The sequence below is a fragment of the Pogona vitticeps genome, chromosome 2 (assembly GCF_051106095.1).
Source record: "Pogona vitticeps strain Pit_001003342236 chromosome 2, PviZW2.1, whole genome shotgun sequence".
NCBI classification, from domain to species: domain Eukaryota; kingdom Metazoa; phylum Chordata; class Lepidosauria; order Squamata; family Agamidae; genus Pogona; species Pogona vitticeps.
The window spans coordinates 277,057,939-277,079,658 of record NC_135784.1 but is presented as its reverse complement, the minus strand read 5'-3'; the positions used below and the strand labels follow the sequence as shown (position 1 = coordinate 277,079,658).

The 21,720-nt window shown below is 42.1% G+C and overlaps 1 protein-coding gene across 3 annotated transcripts in view; it reads left to right on the top strand.

The window, feature by feature from the left end:
* The window catches only part of GCNT4 (glucosaminyl (N-acetyl) transferase 4), a 39,478-nt gene that overhangs the window by 2,123 nt on the left and 15,635 nt on the right, over nucleotides 1-21,720 (top strand). For 2 of the 3 annotated variants that reach the window (XM_020804025.3, XM_020804028.3), the window contains exon 2: nucleotides 8,683-8,888. The gene's annotated coding sequence lies outside the window, so the exon portion shown is untranslated. The remainder of the gene's footprint in view (nucleotides 1-8,682; nucleotides 8,889-21,720) is intronic. The other variant, XM_020804027.3, reaches the window with a different exon arrangement.

Here is a 21,720-nt window from a genome sequence, read left to right as displayed (position 1 = left end):
ATTTTTGCTCCAAAAACGCACTAGGGCTTATTTTCAGGTGATGTTTTATTTTTTTCATGTACAACATTCTATGTTTATTCAAGTACAGTTATGTCATCTTATTCTGGTTGCTGCGCAGTGGTGGAGGGCAGGGTTTCTCTTAACTGGGGCTTATTTTTAAAGTAGAGTTTATATTACGAGCATCCTAAAAATCATACTAGGGCTTATTTTCAGGTTAGCTCTTATTTTAGGGGAAACGGGATTACAATGTGCTCCCTTGAGCGGTCACCATTTACTGTAATCGTACGGCACAATTTTATCCACAAATATGAAAGGGACACCTTTGATAAATTATAGATTAAAAACTTTTAATAGATTAGCTGATCCGGTGCTGCACTAGTTAAAAGCAAGATCAGAATTTTGGTATCAGATTCCTAGAAAACTTTTTGTATATGGCCAGCATATTCACTAATGCACATGAAGGGACAGGCTTCAATCACTTGCCTATACATGTTACTTGAACATGTGAAGCAAGACTCCCTTGGGATAACTTCATGAATGAGCTGCCTGTTGAAGAACATTGTGAAAACCTCTGTGGGGGTGGATAGAAACCTGGGGTAGAGTAGACTCTGTGTGTGTGGGGGTAGACTCTGCAGTGCTAACTTCCTCCTTCTTCCCATGTATTAGGTATGAATACAGCTATTCTAATGCTTTAATCCAGGGCACCCTTACTAGGAAGAAAGACCTATATAAATCAGTGGGATTTATATTATCATAGGCTCCAAATGTAAACTGTTATTATTCCTAAGTTTTATAAATGTAAATGGTGCAATGAAAGAGGATTTTTATCTTATCTTTGTGCGGCAAACAGGTATTTGTCCTTACAATGGCACCACAGGCAAAGGTATTAGCCATAACACAAATCTCACTGTCCGTATTGGTGTAAACGCCTTTATTCTGTTCATTGAAAAGGCATAAACATGTGTGCAAGCTTTTTGTGCATCAGATGTTGTAAAACAAAGGGGACAGAGAAATCGATGTTGAAGTCATGGTGTCTGTATAATCCAGTGGCATCAGACCTTTCAAGTTTGGAGGAGTTCAAGAGCCATGGCAGGGTTACCCTGTGTTAAAAGCTAAACAAAGCTGTGGACACACCTAAGCTTTTCCTGTGGAACATTTGGCACAGGAAATTGCCGGAGCTAAAATGTTAAGCTCTGTTGCCAATTTGTTGTTTTGTGTTATGCGCTCTGACAGATAATTGTCCTCACTGGCCATTTCAAAGAGACATTTAAAGCAATTTAGAGGAGAAGATGGAGGGAAAAAAGATTAAATACTATGCTGTTAAGAAAAGGCAGCTGTAGTGTGTATGGCTTTACAGCAAGCTTTTTAGAGGCTTGCTCTGAGAGAGCCGGAGGAAAAATGCCCGTTAGAAAGGAGAAGCAACACAGGGGTGGACGTGAATATTGCCAGCACATTTGGATTGGATATGAGAGCAATCAGTGTATGCCAGATCACTGCTTATATAAAACTTCCTGTTGATTTTAAAGGAGACACTTGGAAGACATAGTTAAATATTTGGACAACATAATTCCAAATGTTACTTCGTGCCTCTGTGTATACAAGGCTAAGCCGGCTACTCTGGCTTATTATATTATGTGCAAATGCTGCCCTGCATCAGTTTAGAAGTTTAGCATTTGGAATACAATTTCTTCAGTTTCCTGTAAAACATTACACCATTCTCCAAAGATGTTACCTTATGAGCCAAGTGGTGGTCATTACAGGGTGTGGTTTATCATCATAATGTGAAAAGGATTAAACTTTGCCCTTGGGTGGCCTTAGCCTCAGCAGCAGTTGGCAGTTGCTATAAACTGGAGTAAATTGAAGCTGTTGTTATTTTGGACATGCCATAAAAAGACAAGATTCTTTTCAAATAATGCAAGGAAAAATGGAAGGTAGTAGAAAAAGAGGGAGACCGTGAGATGAACTGACTCAATAAAGGAAACTATTGCCTTTCTTTTGCAAGATATGAGCTGGTCTGTTAGTGACAGGGGGGCATTAGTTCATAAGGTAAAGATAAAAGTTCCCCTTGACATTTTTTCGAGTCGTGTCCTACTCTGGGAGGCAGTATTCATCCCCGTTTCCAAGCCATAGACCAGCGTTTGTCCGTAGACAGTTTCCGTGTTCATGTGGCCAGTGCGACTAGACACGGACCACCATTGCCTTCACACCATAGTGGTACCTATTTCTCTACTCGCATTTTACATGCTTTCAAACTGCTAGGTTGGCAGGAGCTGGGGACAAGTGACGGGAACTCACTCCATTGTGTAGATTCAAACTGCTGATCTTTTGACCTTGCAGCCCAGAGGCTTTTTGCAGTTTAACCTGCAGTGCCACCATGTCCCTATTAATTCATAGTGTAACTGTAATTCAGAAGTGAATTGATCACTTCCGAATTAACAACAGTAGAAACACCAATATTAATAATGTTTGTTGGGAAATACAAAATTATAATAGAAAATGTTTTATTTCTCCCTTTCCAATTGGTACCTTCCACTGAAAGGACATTTTTTTAAAGTGCCCTGTATTGAACACCCACGGCTTTCAAGCAGTTCTGATTAATTACTGCCATTAATCACAATTAATTCAATTAATCATTCCTTGTCTTTTAAAGCTGTGGCAGTTAATTGTTACTTGTCATTTAGCAAGGAGCCGTGAAACTTTTTTTAGAATAGCTTTCCTGTTTATTATCGTGTGCGTGTGTATACAAGTGGACAAAATTGAAGAATATACCCTTTGATGACTCTTCTAATGTTGAACTGAAACCCATGAAAGACGTTGTGAGCTAAATATTGGAAAAGGAAATTCTTTTCTCTGTAGCTTTTTACTGAATTTTATTTGTTGCTGACAGAATGATCAAATAATGTTTGATCTCAATCTTCTCAAATTGCGCATAGCGCTGTATGAAACAGTGTTATTAGTCCATCTACCCCAGTGCTATTTTACACAGTCTCTGGTATCTTGAAGGCGTTCTTTTTCAGCCCTATTGCTTCACATGCTTTTAACAGCATGTGTTGTGCCATTAATTCTGCCATAGTTCCTACTGCTCCTGTGAGTGAGTTTTTAATAACATTCCATATCAAGTGATAAAAGTTCCTTCATGTTGTTAAAGCTTCACCGATTTACCTAGTGTGCCTCAAATAGGGGAACCTTCACATATGGGTTTTTACTGGACTGTCATTTTGTGCCATTACAGAGGTCCAATTTTTGATACAGTGCCAACCTCTGTTTGTAATCCTCTAAGGTTTTTCTACTGGCTGTATAGCTCAGTAGTTTAGGTTTCTGGCTATGGAGTCAGAGATTGGGAGTTTGATTCCCCACTGTGCTTCTTGAGAGTAGAGCCTGCGTGTGCAGGCTGCAAGGTCTCAGGGTGCCCCCAGAAGAAGGGAATGGAAAACTACTTCCGAGTATTCTCTCCTTGGAAAACCCAGGATAGGGTTGCTATAAGTTATGTCGAATACCAATCCATTTAAAAATCCTTCTTAGGCAGCCAGTCGCTGAGGGAAAGCTTGCCTGAAGAGAAAGGTCTTTTGCCTGCTTGCAGAAGGACAGCAAAGATGGGGCCGCTCTAACCTTCTGTGGGAGGCGGTTCCATAGCCTAGCATCAGTAACGGAGAAGGGCCACTCCTATGTCTTCACCAAACACACCTGTGAAGGTGGAGAGAAAAGCCTCTCTTGATGATCTTAACACCCAAGCAGGCTCATAATGAGGGACAAGGTCTTTCAGGTAGCTTGGACCCAAGTTGTTTAGAGCTTTATAGGTTAGAACTAGCACTTTGAATTGTGCCTAGAAATTGATTGGCAGCCAGTGGAGCTGTAGTAACAGGGGGTGATGTGATTCCTGTCACCAGCCCCAGCCAGCAATCTGACGGCTGCATTTTGGATCCACTGAAATTTCCTGACACTTTCCATAGGCAGTCCCATGTAGAGTGTGTTAACAGTAATCCATGCAGGATGTAACTAAGGCATGTGTCACTGTGGCCAGATCAGACCTCTCCAGGAATGGATGCAGCCGGCACACTAGTTTTAATTGTTCAAATGTGTAACCCCATCCAGCACAGGCTGCGTCCTTATTCCTTGATCTGCTTTTCGACTGACCAAGAGCACCTCTGTCTTGCCTGTACTAAGTTTCAGTTTATTCACTCTCATCCAGTCCATTAATGATACCAAACACTGATCTAGAGCTGAAACGGCTTCCTTGGATTTAGATGGCAAGAAGAGGTAGAGTTGGGTATCATCTGCATACTGATGACACTGAACTTCAAAACTCTGGATGATCTCTCCCTGCAATTTCATGTAGATCTTAAGTGACATACAAGACAAAACAGAATCGTGAGAGGCCCACAGGCAAGCAGACATGGTATTGAACAGGAATCCCCAGCACCACTTTCTGAGTTCTCTCCTCCAGGAAGGACTGGAGTCACTGTAAAACAGTGCCCCCAAGTCCTATCCCAGAGAGATGGGCCAAAAAGATACCATTGACAAAAGCCACTGAGAGAACCAACTAGGGACACACTCCCCCAATGCAGTTAACAGTAAGGTTAACAATAAACAGTCAGGTTTACAGTAAACAGTTGAGTGTAGTGTTTCAAACACACCAGGATAGTAGGCAAAGATTTCTCTGTTTGTAATCACATTCTTTTCTACAGCAACATTTTCTTTTTTGTCATCTTATTTTAACTTAGGTTCTAATAAATGTATTTAAATTATAGTAACACATGGGTAAATTTGAAATGTAAGTTTAAGTGTAGCGGCTTGAAAATCAGTGTAAGTGACGGTGGTGGAAAAAACTTTACCCACATATTTTTTTTTCTGGAAGTGACAAGAAAAAGTTCTAAAAGCGGTCTTAAATAGTGTAATCCATCATGTTCCTTGAAATACCATAGCAAGGGGAGTAATCATAGCCTGTCAGAGCAAGTTTCTGGTGAAATTCACAAGGGAATTGCAAGACCCAGAAGGTAGATGTTTGTTTGTAAAAGGCCTAAAAATTATACAGTATGTACCAAAGCACATTCGAGCAGCATTTTTTAGAAATCTATTTTAGAAAGTAGAAAGCCGGATAGAAGTTACAGTTGCTGAAAGCTTTAGCATTGTTTTCCGTGCTGTTAATAAAAACAAAGAATACTCTAATTACTTTAGTGTAAATGACAGCCAGTAAGATGCTATTATTTTCAATGTGTTGTCAAGGCACTTCTGACCTGCTACAAGTGAAAGAGTGCTTTTTGTGATGTTTGAAGAATGGTTTATCACTGCTATCCACCAGTGAGCTTTTCTGATGAGCAGAGGTTTGAATTCAGGTCTCATCAGTTCTAGTCTGGCAATTCACTTTGGCTCTAGAGATTAGAACATTGGACTGAGACTTGGGTTGTGCAGGATCTCTAGAGCTTACTGAGCTCTGAAACTCGCTAGGTGACCTTGGGCCGGTAATTATTTCTGTACCTGATCAATCTCACAGTGTTGTTCTAGGGTTAAAGTTGGAGGAGTCGTGTACACTGTCTTAAGCTTATAGGAGAAATGGTGGAGGATACGAATGGGACTAACTTATAAAAATAAAACTTCAGGGGCATTCTGGGACAATATAACTTGCCCAAAGTCACAGAGCCTGGCTGTTCTCCCACAAGGCATAGTGGGGAATCTATGTCCCAACCCTGGGCTCTGCAGCCCAGTGCTCCAGCTAACTGAACTGTCCAGTTGTTGTTTAGTCATTAAGTTGTATCCGACTCTTCGTAACCCCATGGACCAGAGCACGCCAGGCCCTCCTGTCTTCCATAGCCTCCTGGAGTTGTGTGAAATTCATGTTGGTAGCTTCGATGACACTGTCCAAACATCTTGTCCTCTGTCGTCCCCTTCTTCTCTTGCCTTCACACTTTCCCAACATCAGGTTCTTTTCCAGGGAGTCTTCTCTTCTCATGAGATGGCCAAAGTATTGGAGCCTCAGCTTCAGCATCTGTCCTTCCAGTGAGACATCAGGGTTGATTTCCTTCAGAACGGATAGGTTTGATCTCCTTGCAGTCCAGGGGACTCTCAAGAGCCTCCTCCAGCACCACAATTCAAAAGCATCAGTTCTTTGGCAGTCAGCCTTCTTTATGGTCCAGCTCTCACTTCCATACAGCGCCACTGGAAAAACCATAGCTTTGACTATGTGGACCTTTGTCGGCAAGGTGATGTCTCTGCTTTTTAAGATGCTGTCGAGGTTTATCATTGATTTCCTCCCAAGAAGCAGTCTTTTAATTTCGGGGCTGCTGTCACTATCTGCATTGATCATGGAGCCCAAGAAAGTAAAATCTGCCACTGCCTGCATATCTTCCCCTTCTATTTGCCAGGAGGTGATGGGACCAGTGGCCATGATCTTAGTTTTTTTGATGTTGAGCTTCAGACCATTTTTTGCACTCTCCTCTTTTACCCTCATTAAGATGTTCTTTAATTACTCCTCACTTTCTGCCATCAGAGTGGTATCATCTGCATATCGGAGGTTGTTGATATTTCTTCCAGCAATCTTAATTCCAGTTTGGGATTCCTCCAGTCCAGCCTTTCTCATGATGTATTCTGCATATAAGTTAAATAAGCAGGGAGGCAATATACAGCCTTGTTGTATACTGGAGTGGCTTGCCAGTTCCTGCTCCAGGTGGATCGCATTTAGTCAGAACTCTCCACTATGACCTGTTCATCTTGGGTGTCCCTGCACGGCATAGCCCATAGCTTCTCTGAATTACTCAAGCCCCTTCGCCACGACAAGGGAGCAATCCATGAAGGGGGAACTGTCCAGTATTACCTAGGAAAAAACCAAATTGGATTGCACTGCAGTGTCTGAATAGCTGGAGATTTTGCAGGCCATCTGTTTATTCTACGCATGTTCAAGAAGAGGTGATATTTTTACATGTTTAAATACAGCAAGCAGGATAATATATTTGAAGACTAGGTCAGTAGCCTCTGCTGTCTAAGTGCCTGTGATGTCGGCATAGCAATAAAAAGTGGAAAGGAAGCTTGGAATAGTTGGTGATTTAATACTGCCTTTCCAGAAGAACAGAAGTGAAATGAAAGAAGCTGGATTTTTATTCTTTAGAAATGTTACTCTGAGTACAGACCAGGAAATATTAAGTGCCTTGCAGTGAACATGTTCATAAGTTTTCATCCATACTGAGGAAGAAATATCAGGGTAATCAACACCATATGCTAATGAAACAATTAAATTCTGGTAGAATCGTAGAAGTGTTCATTCAGAAGCAAGTTGTTTTGAAATTGGTGGTAAATACTTCTAGTTAAGAGTATGTAAGAATGCATCTTCAAGCCCAGTTGATACATATAGTATAGTTAAAGCCATGTTTTCCCCCACAGGCAAATGGGATATTCAGTTAGGCAAATGGGCAGTAAACCTGAAATATAATAAAATATTGTCATATGGTTATTGCAGTATGGAACAATGTAGCACTGGTACTCCCTTGGGTATATTGTACTGTATTTGATTAAGGAAACTGGATCAGATTAACAAAAATCTGCAGCCATTTATTAAAAATATGGGAGAAATAGAGAAAGAATTAGCTTCCATTATACTGGCCACAGTCCTGTATTGTAGAGGCATTTCAGCAATAGGGAATTGGCAATAGGGAATTGATATGGTTTTATCTCTCATTTCTTTTCTATTAAGTTATAATCAAATGGCTGTTCTCTGGTATTTTTCACATGGTTCATTGTTTTCTGACTTTTGGGACATTAGCTGGAAAGTAGCTTCTCTTTGGTGAGAACAAAGAAGCAGAATGTAGACAGTCACACTTCTCTATATGTATAAATACAGATACATACATGTACTGTATGTATAATATTTTGTGTGGACATGATTTTGTTGGTCTATATTTATTTGTTAAAATATGGACATAGTGGTATTGAAATTTGAAGAAGTGTTCTGGTGCAAAATTGTTTGGAGACACAATTTCTGATCAACATCATTTTAGTAGTAGCCTAAAACCAAATGTTAGTCCAAAATAAAGTCATTGACTCAAGGGCTTCTACAGAAGATTTGAGTTACCAAGTTTCCACCAAAACAGCTGATATACTCTAACTGGAAATAACAATTAGATTTAGGCTGTGTTAACCTCTTTTGATAAAACCCCTGCTTTTCAGCATTTAAAAAACTCCTTGCTAAAGACATTATATAATAGCACTTAAATTAAAATCATGATAAACTTAAAAAACAACGCAATGCTTCATAAAGTGCTGAAAGTTGACTTAACCCCAGGAGTTGCCTATCTGGAAGTACCAGTCTGGAACAATGAGGACACCTGGGAACGGTGTAATTAATTTATTGAGGCTTATAATTCAGCACTCACCTTTCTATGTCTGACTGGGAATTTGAACCTCGGTCTCCTGAGTCACTCTGTTTACTATAGCACACTGATATAGTTTGGTACACAGGACAAGGTGACAATAAAATGTAATTTTGAATGATGAACTATTCATATACATGAATTCTGAAAATACACGCTTGAGTTTAGAAAGGAATTCAAAATCAGATAGTTTAGGGTTTCTTTGGCACAAAAATGCATGGCAGCTGTGGGTTTAAGGGCCCTATTCTTGATTCCAGGAAAATAATATGTATTTTCAAGAGTCCTGAAGCTTTTTCTTCTCCTTCTTCTTCTTTTCATGTGACAGAAGGAAATGGATCCATCCTGACATAGAAATGGCTGCGTACCTGGCTGAGTGTTACCCAGAGATGCTTAAGAGCAGAGCAGTACTTATGCAAATACTAGAAAGGTGGAAGAAAAGAACTATAGAAATGTAACCAGTCAATTTACATGTCGACCACAGGATATCTATGATTCATCGCACAGGAAAGACAGTACAGAGAAGACCAAAAGGTAGGTGTAAAAGTGCTGACTGAGGTGGCAGGGCAATTCCAGAATGCAACAGTACAGACAGAAATTGAGATAAAAAAAGATGTGTTCTGAAAGAGAGTGTGAGCTGATATCAAGGTCATATGTATGGTTGGAAAAGAACATACGGTAGGAAAAGTAAGGGGCAGCTGAGGTCTTGGAACTAAACTGAAGCTGGTAGTTAGGAGGTCAGGCATGTAGGATGGTTACCAAGTTGTTTCAGAGCTTAGGACCTTTGTAGTTCCAGCAGTAGATAGACCAAGACATAGCCTGGTCTTCCAGAGCACTGCAAATAGTCCAGCCTTCAAGACTCCCTACATTTGAGAAATTCTCTACTTTTGAAAAGCATTCTTTTTCCGAGGACCTCTCTTAACTCCTGAAGTAACCAAAGATACAGCATGGGTGTTCTAGGCCCTGATAAGTGCACCCTTTTTTGAGTAGAAGCCACTTCTTGCTGCTGCTCTGTATGAGTGAAAGGTAGCTTGTTTCCCTTTTCTGTCTCCACATGTTGGTCCCTCAGAGTTTTATGTTGAGGCCTAGTGTAATCTCTCTGATGACGGGTTTGTCATTTAGGGTAACATTAAGATGTTACCCTAAGTGCCTGGTTAGGAAGGGAAGGGATGGCACAGACTGGATGCTAAAGTTTTGGTATCTATGTGATCTCCCTTTTGAGTTGAAATAGGGAAAGAGAAATTAATGTGGGGCTCTGATGGAAAGATTTTAGGTTTCCCTTGGAAGAAGCCCAGTGTATCTTTGGAGCAAGAAAGTGGGAAAAATGGATTCTCCCTTCTTGAAAACATGAAAACCGGCTGTAAATTGAGATTTATCACCCATCTATGCAAACCACACTTGAACCTTTATCAGTAGAAATTGAGAATCTCTTAATAGCCATTGAAATAAAAAACTAGTTCTACTGTTAGCTGGGAAACTGATACTGATGGATTGCAGAATGAATGGTAACATTTAATCTATCTAACATCTATTTACTGAGCAATAAAAGAACATAAAGCAACCTAGCTCTATTTAAGTACATTTGCCTTGTTGTCTGGATGCTTCTGCTTCAGTGACAACCAAATGGAGGCTCTCTGTGTTTTTGTTCTTAGTTTGGCAGCCCTTTTTCTGGAAAGAGAAAGGCAGATACTGTGTTGTTATTGCCTTTCCAGGGTCAATCTCTGACTGGTGCAGGGCTTAAATAATGAGGAAGGTAATGAGTTTAGAGAAGCTTTTGCTACATGGTCTCATGAGATGAGACCATGGTCTCATGAGATGAGAATAACATGGTCAGACTAGTTTCCTACAGGAACAAAAGTGTTTAGACATGACTCACACCTGTTTGGAAAGAATTGGTTTACATATTGTGGTTTCTGAGACGAAATACCTACAGGGCCTCTTGTTTTTGGCCCTTAAGTAGATGTATTTAGGCACAGCAACTTACACTATACTAGCTACTATTTTGTGTTACTATTGCTGCACAGGTGTATGGGAACCCTGAAATGCTACTACCACTTGGGTCAGAGGTAGAGAAACTTCAGCTGTCTTGATATCTGGACTTGTTAAGTCCCATAATTCCTTTCACAGGTCACACTGGTTGGGGCTTCTGAGAGATGAAGGCGGCCAAAGGTTCCCCACCACTGACCTATGTAGTTACCCACAGATACAGGATAGAAAATATTGGGCTGCATGTGGCTCCCAAGGGCCCAAATGTATCCCCCCCCCAAGCAAACCTGTCCTCCATGCTCCCACACCTTCAACAATTTGTAACCTAACAAATTGTCCCATCTGGGGTTTATGGGAGAAATTTTGCCATATTTTGAGGGCCTTCAGCACCCCTGAATCCCCACCCCTCACATTTGTGGGGGGCAACTAAAAGGTCAAGGGGATATTTTCAAAGGAATTTTTAAAGGAATTTTTAAAGGAAAAAATTCTGGAGCCATGGAAGAAACTAACCTTCCCAGTTACAGGTGTTTGTAGTGCCCAGAGATATAAAGGTTGATCACCCATCATTTAGATGTATAGATTTATACACATACATGTCATACGTTTATGCATATCATGAAAGGACATATAATAACCACAGCAAATAGTAGGATTTCTCAGTTACCTGATTCCAAACTCTACTAATAACTAGCTAGTGTATTGTATTTAGAGATGGACACAAACCTCAGTTTGGAAGATCGTGCCAGTTCATACGAGCAGCACCACAGTTTCTCACTTTTCTCGTTAGTAAAGTCAATTATATGCCCCATCAGCTAACAAAGATGAGAAGCATAAAAGTGTTCTATGAAGAATTCAAAGCACATGAAAAAGCAGCAGATGAATGCCATGATTTGTACATGGAGAATGAATGATAAAAATTTGTGATGAAGAGGACCAACTTCTACTTACCAATACCACTTACTCAGATTACTACAAAGGAGACTGCATACGTAGAAATCCCCCAAAGATAGTACTAATAAAAATATTTGAAGGGACTGAGTATATTATGTCTTGGCAAGTGGAAGCTGCAGAAACAGCGGGCAAAATCCTTTTGGTGTAAATCAGATTTGGTGCAGGAAACATTTAATTTACACTTATTAAAAGCTCCTGATCCCATCCAATTTTTTTTGTTTCCCAGACTCCTTAGGAGTTCCTTTTGCTCTGGGGAAGTCTTTGGGAGACTTGGGATGGCAGGGGGAGGGAGAAAACAGACTTTAAATGTAAAAAAAAAAAAAAAAATCACCACTGGGTTTCTACAGGCAGTGCTGATCCCAGCAATGGCAATCTAGCAGCATTTTTTGAACCCCTCCCAAGGCTCCCAAAGGCTTCCCTTGGGTAGTAAAAACCCAACAAAGAGGTAGCAGCATAATAAAAAACCAACAATGATTCAGCGGAATAATCTTCTAAGGTTTGACAACAAGGCTGAAGGTATAGAGTGGAGTGATTACATAAGAAAACTGTTTGAAGATAACAAACCAACATAATTCATTGTATTGTACTAATGTCAAAACTGGATTGGAGATACAGAAATCCAAAGTGCATATGGCTAAAAAAAAGCTATCCCATAATGCTGAATGAACAGTGAGATGAAAGCCATCCAGTGTAGAGATAGGCCACAGAGATAGTAGAAGAATGCCATATGGGGAAAATGGTTTTGAGGAAATGTGTTGCACAATGTTATGTACTCTTGGCTCTGTTGAATGACATAGAATTTGGACTTTAATATAGAGAACAGTAACAAATGTAGATTTGTTGCAACATGCAGAGAATTTCATATATTGGAAGAATGAATAATAAAGAAGTACTGAAGTTAATGAAGAAAATCATAAAACACATGAATTACAGGATGTTGGAATACTTCATCCTCCTAATGAGCAATGATCTAGACAAATGGGAAAGAAATGCAGGAAGGAGAAGAACCTGTTGGCTGAAGAACGTGGGAGGCTGATTTGAATGCAACACAGTTTAGAGCTGTTATATTAAATGTCTAAATTTCTATGATGACATCCAATCCGGTAGAAGACCAACGACGAAGAATACAGGTGACCCTGTGCATCAGTGTTTTGATCCTCAGAGGGTTATGGTGATTCATAGACAACAGAACAATGTTATGTGAGATACACTAGTCCTAATGTGCAACAAACCTTTGGTCTATCTATTGTAGCTCTGAGAGTCAAGAGTGCTGTAATGGGTTGGACCAGGATTTAGGAGTGCTGGGCTCACAGCCTTGATTAGCTATGAAAACTTAATGGCTGGAGTTGGGAGTGGCCATAGTCAATCACTCCTTGAACATCTCACATATTCAAAAGCTCTTTTAGGGTTGGCATAAGTAAATTTTGACTCAGTGGTCCATAACAACAAATATGTGGCTCTAGGTAAGTAGAAGAGAAGAGCAGGGACGTGGTGGCTCTGCGGGTTCAATCGCAGAAGCCTCTGTGCTGTAAGGTCTATAGATCTGCAGCTGTAAGATCGAATCAACATGACAGAGTGAGCACCCATCGCTTGTCCCAGCTCCCGCCAACCTAGCAGTTTGAAAGCATGCAAATGCGAGTAGATAAATAGGGACCACCTCAGTGGGAAGGTAACAGCGTTCCATGTCTAAGTCGCACTGGCCATGTGACCATGGAAGATTGTCTTCGGACAAACGCTGGCTCTATGGCTTGGAAACAGGGATGAGCACCGCCTCCTAGAGTCGAACACGACTGGACAAATTGTCAAGGGGAACCTTTACCTTTACCTACGTAAGTAGAATAAGATTCAGACATACCTAGTATGTCTTGAATTACATCTCCTCTCTGTTCAGCAAGAGCAATGGCACTAAGTCTGGAACAACTGAATTGAACAAGACAGACAGAAGTTTATAATCCTTACAACCTTTTAATAATCCTTCTCTTCAAAATGTGTGCAAACACATTTTTAAAATAGAAGGGAAAAGAGAAAGGAAACATTTTTGACAGCACAGAGAATGACCGTGTTATATACACAGGCTGCAAACTTTGCAGGGAATTTGCTTTAATCATTATATTTATGTTGTACTCCCATCATCTTAAAACAAAGTTGCTTCTTTATATATCCAAATCCAGGATAAATATGGCTTTGTGAAAAATCTGTGCATTCTGGTAGCCTGTATATATTTCCACAGATTATTTCGGCGCCTGGAATTGGGAGCAGAGGAAAATTAGCCAGGTACCAAGTGACATATTTTAATACTGAGTCTCATGACTCAGCTTTGATTAAAATGCTTAAAGGTTATTTACTGTCTCCTTAATGGGGAGGAGGAGGGAATAAGAGGAAAAGGAATGTTAACATCATACGTTTCATACTTACACAAGAAAAAAGAAGAGCAGGTGAAAATTTTCAACAGAGTGTGACCCAATCCTATACCTCCCTGCTCTGAAAAAAATCCTACAGTGTTCTACAAGGCTTACTTCCAAGTAGCGAACATTGGATGAGGTCTTCCTTCTTGCCAGTCTTAAAGGTATGAATTGGGATGTTTGCAGCTAAGGTCAGTGGGAATAGGAAAGTCCGAGGGTGATGGGGGATGATGTCATAGCCCCTGCTAATCAGTAGGTGCCCTGGCTTCACTACACCACTGTACTCCACCGAACAGGTGCTACTACTTAGTGACAGATGGCAGAAGAATAATACTGCTCCCTAAAAGAGTAGATTTCCACTTTTTACCCACCTGCTATAAACTAAGAATTATGGTTGACTACAAGTTTTCTGAATATAGGGACCCATGTTTCTTTAAAATTACAAGAACTACAACAACTGTTCGCCTCTGTAAGGTGGCATGTTCAATGGGGGATATTTTTAAAAAAACTCCTGTATTGTTATTTTATACTATATTTGCAAAAGACTAGTGTTTTGAGAACAATTGAAAAATTAAATTTGAGGATTTCCAAATTGTCAGGTTCTTGTATACATTTGACATATGTTTTTTTCTAACAGTGTCATATACAATAATAATCATTTTTGAACATATTTCCACTTAATAATTTTAAAAATGTTTATTGTCTTCTCTGGAATGCCACTTTCCTTTTGTGTTTTCTATACTTAGATTGTAGTTTCATTTATGTATTCTTTTATATTGCACTTTAAGTATACAATTTTCATGATGACTGACATATTGAAATATTAAAATAACAAGTGCAGTAAAACACAATGATAAATATCACGGGGGGGGGGGGGGAGAAAAAGGTGGCCACCTATTCCAGGGAACAGGAACAAGAAATCAGCAATCCATTCCACCTGCTCTGCTCAGTCCATGCTCTTAAAAGTGGCCATACCGAGGGAAACAAAAAAGGCAAAAACAAGGAATCATGCCTTCTCTACTTTGGCCCCTAGTCTCTGGAACAGAATGCTGACACTGATATACAGTACCAAGTTCCTTCCCTCCTTATATTTAGAAAGCAGGTAAGGACAGAATAATCACAGATGGTACATATACCCTGCGAAATTACATAGAATAAATAAAGAAATATCAGACATGTGCTGGAGGAATTGTAGGAATAAAGGAACTCTGGAACATATGTGGCTAACATGCCCAAGGGTGGAAATTTTCTGGTCTGAAGTAATTAAGTGGTTGGAAAGTATAACAAAAGAAAAAATAATTTCAAATGAAACTGCTACTTTTTTCATTATTTACGGGAGGGAATGAAAATATTGTGAATAAAGAACTAATTGGGATTATATTAGGAAGAGCCCACTGTTACATACAGCACTGATGTTACCTGTCTGTCATGGGTTTGGAGGGAAAGTTCCATCCTATGGGGAGTGGAAGGCGGGACATCAGGAGGAGGGGCTGTACTGTATAAATATGTGATGCCTGTGTGGTGAGTGACATACTGTGAGATGCTGAGACAGACTGTGAGACACTGGGTTGGGACGAAGCAGCAGCTGGGGAAGAAGAGGCTGTTGTGGGAGTCTGGGTGTCTGACAGGGTACTACTGTGTGTCAGAGTACCAACCTGAAAGGTTCAGGGGTCTGTTGGTTAGCCAGAACTGATGGGTTCAGGGTCTGTGCTTTAAGTTAAAGGTTCTAGGTGAACCAAACTGTATGCTTGTGTGTGTGAGAATAAGCCACGTTACTTTATTTTATTCACCTGATTGTTTTATTTACCCTGTTTGTATTTAAAATAAACCTTATTCTTTTATTGTTTAAAAATCCATCCCTGGTCTGTGTGACTTATTATAGGGAATGGTTGGTGGCAGCTTAGTAACTGTGTGATAGATCCCAGTAGGTCTGGGTTTGTCACATTGATTGGTGTCCAGCGTGTGGGATACGACTGGTCCAGTTGTCCAGCGGTCCAGCAAAGCCTTGGCAGGTGTGCCCAGAGCAAGGGGGGTCTAGTCAGGGACAGTCTGAGGCGCGTAGGTAATCTTCTAGGTGTACCTCACGGGGAGGTGCGCTAGTAGAAGAACGTGCCAACTGGGGAGACTTAGATTAAGGTGCTCTGAGGCAGCCTAGTTTTGGCGGGAAAACGCTGAGGCAAAACTGCGTAGCAACAGCGAGCTAGCTTGCCAGCTGAGAGGCCCAGCAGAGGGGGGTAGGCTCTGACTCGATACTGTTGCAATTTAAGTGCTGAAGAACAGCAGCAATCTCTAGGGAGAGCTGGTTCTGAGGCAAAAAGGAAAAAAGTGGTCGTTTTATTTTGAGGCTTGACTTTTAAAGCAGCCTGTTCTGAGGGGGGGGGGTTATGCCCTTGACTCGAAGCCAAGTAGCAGACATGAGTGAAGTGAAAGACCCCCAGATTGACCAAGGTTCTGAGGATGAATTTGGCTCAGTGCAAGGTGACAGCACAGGAGAGCAGAACCCAGAACTTAGAAAATTGATCCTAGCCCAACAGCATGAACTGAGGGTGAGGGAAATGGAGGAAAGATTAGAGAGAGAGAAAATGGCATTTGAATTAGAGCGAGAGAGAGAGAGAATGGAGAGAGAAGAAAGAATGGAGAGAGAGAAGATGGCGTTTGAATTAAGAAAACTGGAACTGATGAACCAGAACAATAATAATAATAGGGATTCTGAGGGAGGCCAATTGTCTAAGGCTGACCTGAAGAAATTCCCTGTGTACCACAAGGGAGATTGTCCTGAGGTGTTCTTTTCCTTAGTGGAAAGAGCGTTTGTGGACTTCTCAGTGAGGGAAACTGAGAAGATGACCATCATGCGATCTTTAATCAGTGGTAGCCTGGCTGAGGTTTATGCCGAGATGCCTGAGGAACGGATGAAAGATTTTGCAGAGTTTAAAAAACTGGTGTTTGCAAGACATGGGATAAATGCAGAGCAGCTGAGACAGAGATTCAGGTCCCTTACCAAGAAGCCAGAACAGACTTTTACCCAAGTGGGGGCCCAATTGGTGAGGCTGCTTGAGAAATGGCTATCGCAGGAGGGGACAGAGACCTATGAACAGCTTAAAGACTTGATAGCCCTGGAACAGTTCTATTCAGTCCTGCATGGGGAATTGAACTTCCAGGTGAGGGAAAGGAGACCGAAATCTGTGGCAGCAGCCGCAGAGATCGCGGATTTTATCTCCCAAATAAGAAAGCCCTTGGGTGAGGGGAAATCTGTAGGTAAACCCGGAGAAACCTACAGCAAGTACTCTCAGGGACCAGGGAAAAGCCAGCAAGGGGGAGGGGCCCATGGTGAAGGGAAGCCCTCAGGCATGAAACCAAGCCCTCAGAATTTGGAGGGAAAACCGAAACAAGAGGAGAGGGAATCCAAATACACTAGAAAATGCTATTTCTGTCAGGGAAAGGGTCATCTGATCTCAGAGTGTGAGAAATTGAAGCAGCTAAAAGGAATGGTGCCTCAGAATTCTAGTGGGACCAAGCCAAAAGCTGTGTTCTGTGTCCAGAAAGAGCAAAGCTCATTGTCACAGAGGGAGCCTGTTGCCATGACTACTCAGTCTGGAACAGCTACCTCTGCTGATCAGGCTGAGGAAAATGGTCCTCTTCTGGAGGTAAAGCGCTGCTTGCTGATAAAAACAGATTCTCAGTTGTTTGAGACAGCAGGGGTGGACGTAGGAGTACTTGACCGTCAGTATAGGGGGCTGCGGGACACTTGTTCCCAGGTAACCCTGTGCCATCCAGATATCATCCCTAGGGAGTTTATAATCCCAAATGAGAGCATGAAGGTGGCAGGGATTGAGGGGCAGATAATCTCTCTGCCAGTAGCAGAGGTACCTGTCAACTTTCAAGGCTGGAGGGGAGATTGGCGGCTAGCGATTTCATCGACTCTGCCAGCAGCCGTGCTCGTGGGAAATGACCTGGCTGAACATGTGAAAAGGGTGCTAGTGATTACACGCTCACAAGCCACCACAGGGACAGTTCAGGGGGGTAATGATGAGCCAGAGACGGAAGCAGGGGGAAGTTCAGAAGCTGTGGTGGAAACCTTAACCACAGACAGCAGATTTGGACAGGAGCAAAAGGCAGACGCCACTCTCCAAAAGTGTTTTGAACAGGTGACTGACGCCCAGCTAACACCTGAGACCCCAGTGAGATTTCTGGAGAAAAAGGGGATTTTATATAGAGAAACCCTGAGGAATATCTCAAAAGGGGGAGATGGGATCAGAAGTCAGCTGGTGGTACCTGAAAAGTATCGCCCCATGATCTTACAAAGGGGGCACTCTGACATGTTTGCTGCACACTTAGGGGTCAACAAAACACAGCAGAGAATCACACAGAATTTCTACTGGCCTGACATAGGGAAGCAGATCAGGGAGTTCTGTAAACAATGCGATGTGTGTCAAAGGCAGGGGAATAACCGCGATAGGACCAAAGCAAAGTTGTGCCCTTTGCCTGTGATTGACACTCCGTTTAAATGCATAGGGGTGGATATTGTGGGACCTTTGCCCAAGGCCACAAAAAGGGGGAACAGGTTCATCCTAACAATTGTGGACCATGCCACAAGGTATCCTGAAGCCATACCCCTGACTAACATTGAAACTAACACAGTGGCCGATGCTTTGGTGGGGTATATGTCCAGGATGGGATTTGCCTCAGAGATAATCACAGATTTGGGCGCATCGTTCACATCAAAGCTCATGAAACGCTTATGGCAGATCTGTGGAATTAAGCACAAGGAAACCACTGCTTATCATCCTGAAAGCAATGGGTTAACTGAGAAGTTCAATGGGACTCTAATGCGCATGATTAGGGCTTACTTGGCAGAGAATCCAAACAATTGGGACCAGAAGCTGCAATCCCTTTTGTTTGCTTATCGATCAGTGCCACAAGCCAGTACCGGGTTTAGTCCATTTGAACTTCTATTTGGGAGACGGGTGAAAGGGCCCCTTGATTTGATCAAACAAAATTGGGAGCAGATCACCCAGGATGACCCACAAGACGTTGTGACATACATAGACACCTTGATGAATGACCTAAAGCGAAATCTAGAGCTGGCAGCAGAAAACCTGCAAGCTCAGAAGGTCAGACAGAAAACATGGTATGACCACAAAGCTAGAGAGAGGCACTTTGACCCAGGGGAGGAAGTGCTTTGGCTTAGGCCCTGCAGAGAGAATAAACTGCAGCTCAAATGGGCAGGACCATATAGGGTCATTTCCAAGATGTCAGACCTGAACTACCTTATAGAGCAGGAGGAGAACCAAGCAAGGAGGGTGGTTCATGTGAATGCCCTAAAACCCTACTACAGAGGGGAACAGAGGGTTTTATTCGCGATAAAAGCAGCTGAGTGTGAGGAAGCGGAATTACCCTTCTGGGAGGGTAGAGGGGAAGTAAAATACAACCCAGAGGAGGTAAAGATCAGTCCTGCACTCACCCAAGACCAGCAGCAAGAACTAAAAATGCTGCTTAGTAAATATCAACAGGTGTTTTCCAACAAGCCGGGGATAGTGAAGGGAGTGATGCATCGGATCCACACAGGGGATGCACCCCCGCAGGCAGTATCCCCATACCGAGTAACGGGACCCTATAGGGACAAGGTGCGGAAGGAGCTGGACGAGATGCTTAGGGAGAACATAATCGTCCCCTCTTCTAGTCCTTGGTCCTCTCCGATAGTCCTTGTGGACAAGCCTGATGGGAGCATTAGGTTTTGTGTTGATTACAGGAAATTAAACCGTGTAACCACTCCTGATGCCTACCCAATGCCCAGGCTAGACAACCTGATTGAAACCATAGGGGGTTGTCGGTTCATCTCATCATTGGACCTGGTAAAGGGATATTGGCAATTAAGAATTGATCCCAGGGATCAAGAAAAGACTGCCTTTTGCAGCCCTTTTGGTCTCTATGAGTTTCGAGTCCTGAGCTTTGGTCTCAGGAATGCACCAGCCACATTCCAAAGGCTGATGGACCAGACCTTGGCAGGGCTCAGTGACTTTACAGTGGCCTACATTGACGACATAGGGATCTTCAGTAATACCTGGGAAGATCACCTGATACACCTGGAGTTAGTGCTGCAGAGGTTAAGTGCAGCAGGGCTAACAGTAAAGGCCAGCAAGTGTCAGCTGGGTAGCCCAGAAATAAAATACTTGGGTCACATGGTAGGGGGAGGAATGATAAAACCCCTGGAGGCCAAAATAGAAGCTGTTCGTGATTGGCCTAGACCCAACACCAAGAAAAAGGTCAAATCATTTCTTGGGTTGGTGGGCTACTACAGAAAGTTCATCCCGAGGTTTAGCGAGATTGCGGCTCCGCTGACCGATCTGACGAGGAAGAAGGCTGATGACCGCATCCCGTGGACCAGCGACTGTGAGGCGGCGTTCCAGAGGTTGAAGGAGGCGTTAATCAACTATCCTGTCCTGCGTGCTCCAGACTTCGACCGGGAGTTCATCATCTACACCGATGCGTCTAACAGCGGGGTAGGAGCAGTTCTGTGCCAGGAGGATGAGAATGGTGACCAGCATCCTGTGTCCTACCTGAGTAGGAAACTTCAAAAAGGTGAGAGACATTTGGCAACCGTGGAGAAGGAGTGTTTGGCCATAGTCTACGCGATCCAGAAGGCCAAGCCTTACATCTGGGGAAGACATTTTATTCTGTGTACTGACCATTCACCATTGCAATGGTTAAAGACAATGAAAACCCACAATAGCAAACTTATGAGGTGGGCTTTGAATCTACAGGACTATGACTTTGAAGTGAAGGTGGTCAAAGGGTCAGTGAACTGGGTTGCTGACGCCTTATCAAGAAGACCTGAAGAATGAAGACGGCGAAAGAACATGGACTATATGTATATATGATGACAAAAAGTAAAATGTACCTGTTTTTGAATTTGGTTTGTATGAATAAAGGTAAATTAATGTAATGTTTATGGTAAATGTTTAAATGCCTATTTGCTGTGTTTAACTTAGAATGTAAGTATGAGTAAGTATAATATGGAATGTATAACTGTTGTTGTATGTTTTATTCAGGTTGTTTTTTGGTGAAAAGCACGTTAGCTTTCCCCCTACAAAACAACTTATAAAGAGGGGAGGTGTTACATACAGCACTGATGTTACCTGTCTGTCATGGGTTTGGAGGGAAAGTTCCATCCTATGGGGAGTGGAAGGCGGGACATCAGGAGGAGGGGCTGTACTGTATAAATATGTGATGCCTGTGTGGTGAGTGACATACTGTGAGATGCTGAGACAGACTGTGAGACACTGGGTTGGGACGAAGCAGCAGCTGGGGAAGAAGAGGCTGTTGTGGGAGTCTGGGTGTCTGACAGGGTACTACTGTGTGTCAGAGTACCAACCTGAAAGGTTCAGGGGTCTGTTGGTTAGCCAGAACTGATGGGTTCAGGGTCTGTGCTTTAAGTTAAAGGTTCTAGGTGAACCAAACTGTATGCTTGTGTGTGTGAGAATAAGCCACGTTACTTTATTTTATTCACCTGATTGTTTTATTTACCCTGTTTGTATTTAAAATAAACCTTATTCTTTTATTGTTTAAAAATCCATCCCTGGTCTGTGTGACTTATTATAGGGAATGGTTGGTGGCAGCTTAGTAACTGTGTGATAGATCCCAGTAGGTCTGGGTTTGTCACACCCACAACAAAATTGCCCATCAGTGGAGGGACGCTCAAGACCTGTCCTTGCAAAGATTTCAAAATGGAATATGGAGACTGGCTCTTATGGAAAAACTGACTTGTCACATTAAACTCTATAGAAGGGAAATAAAACAAAATAGATTCATGGAAGTATGGTATCCCTTGTTGGCCTCTTGTGCAGGAGATCGAGGCCAGCACTGTTTTTTGGACGTTTCCTGAAACAGATAAGACATTTTAGTGTGTATGTTTAATATTTCTGTCCAGCCTTTCAGAACATGTTCTGACTGAAATTTGTTTGCCCCAGTGACAGAGGGTACAACCGGAGATGACCCGAGGTTATACATGGATGCACATGAAGATATAT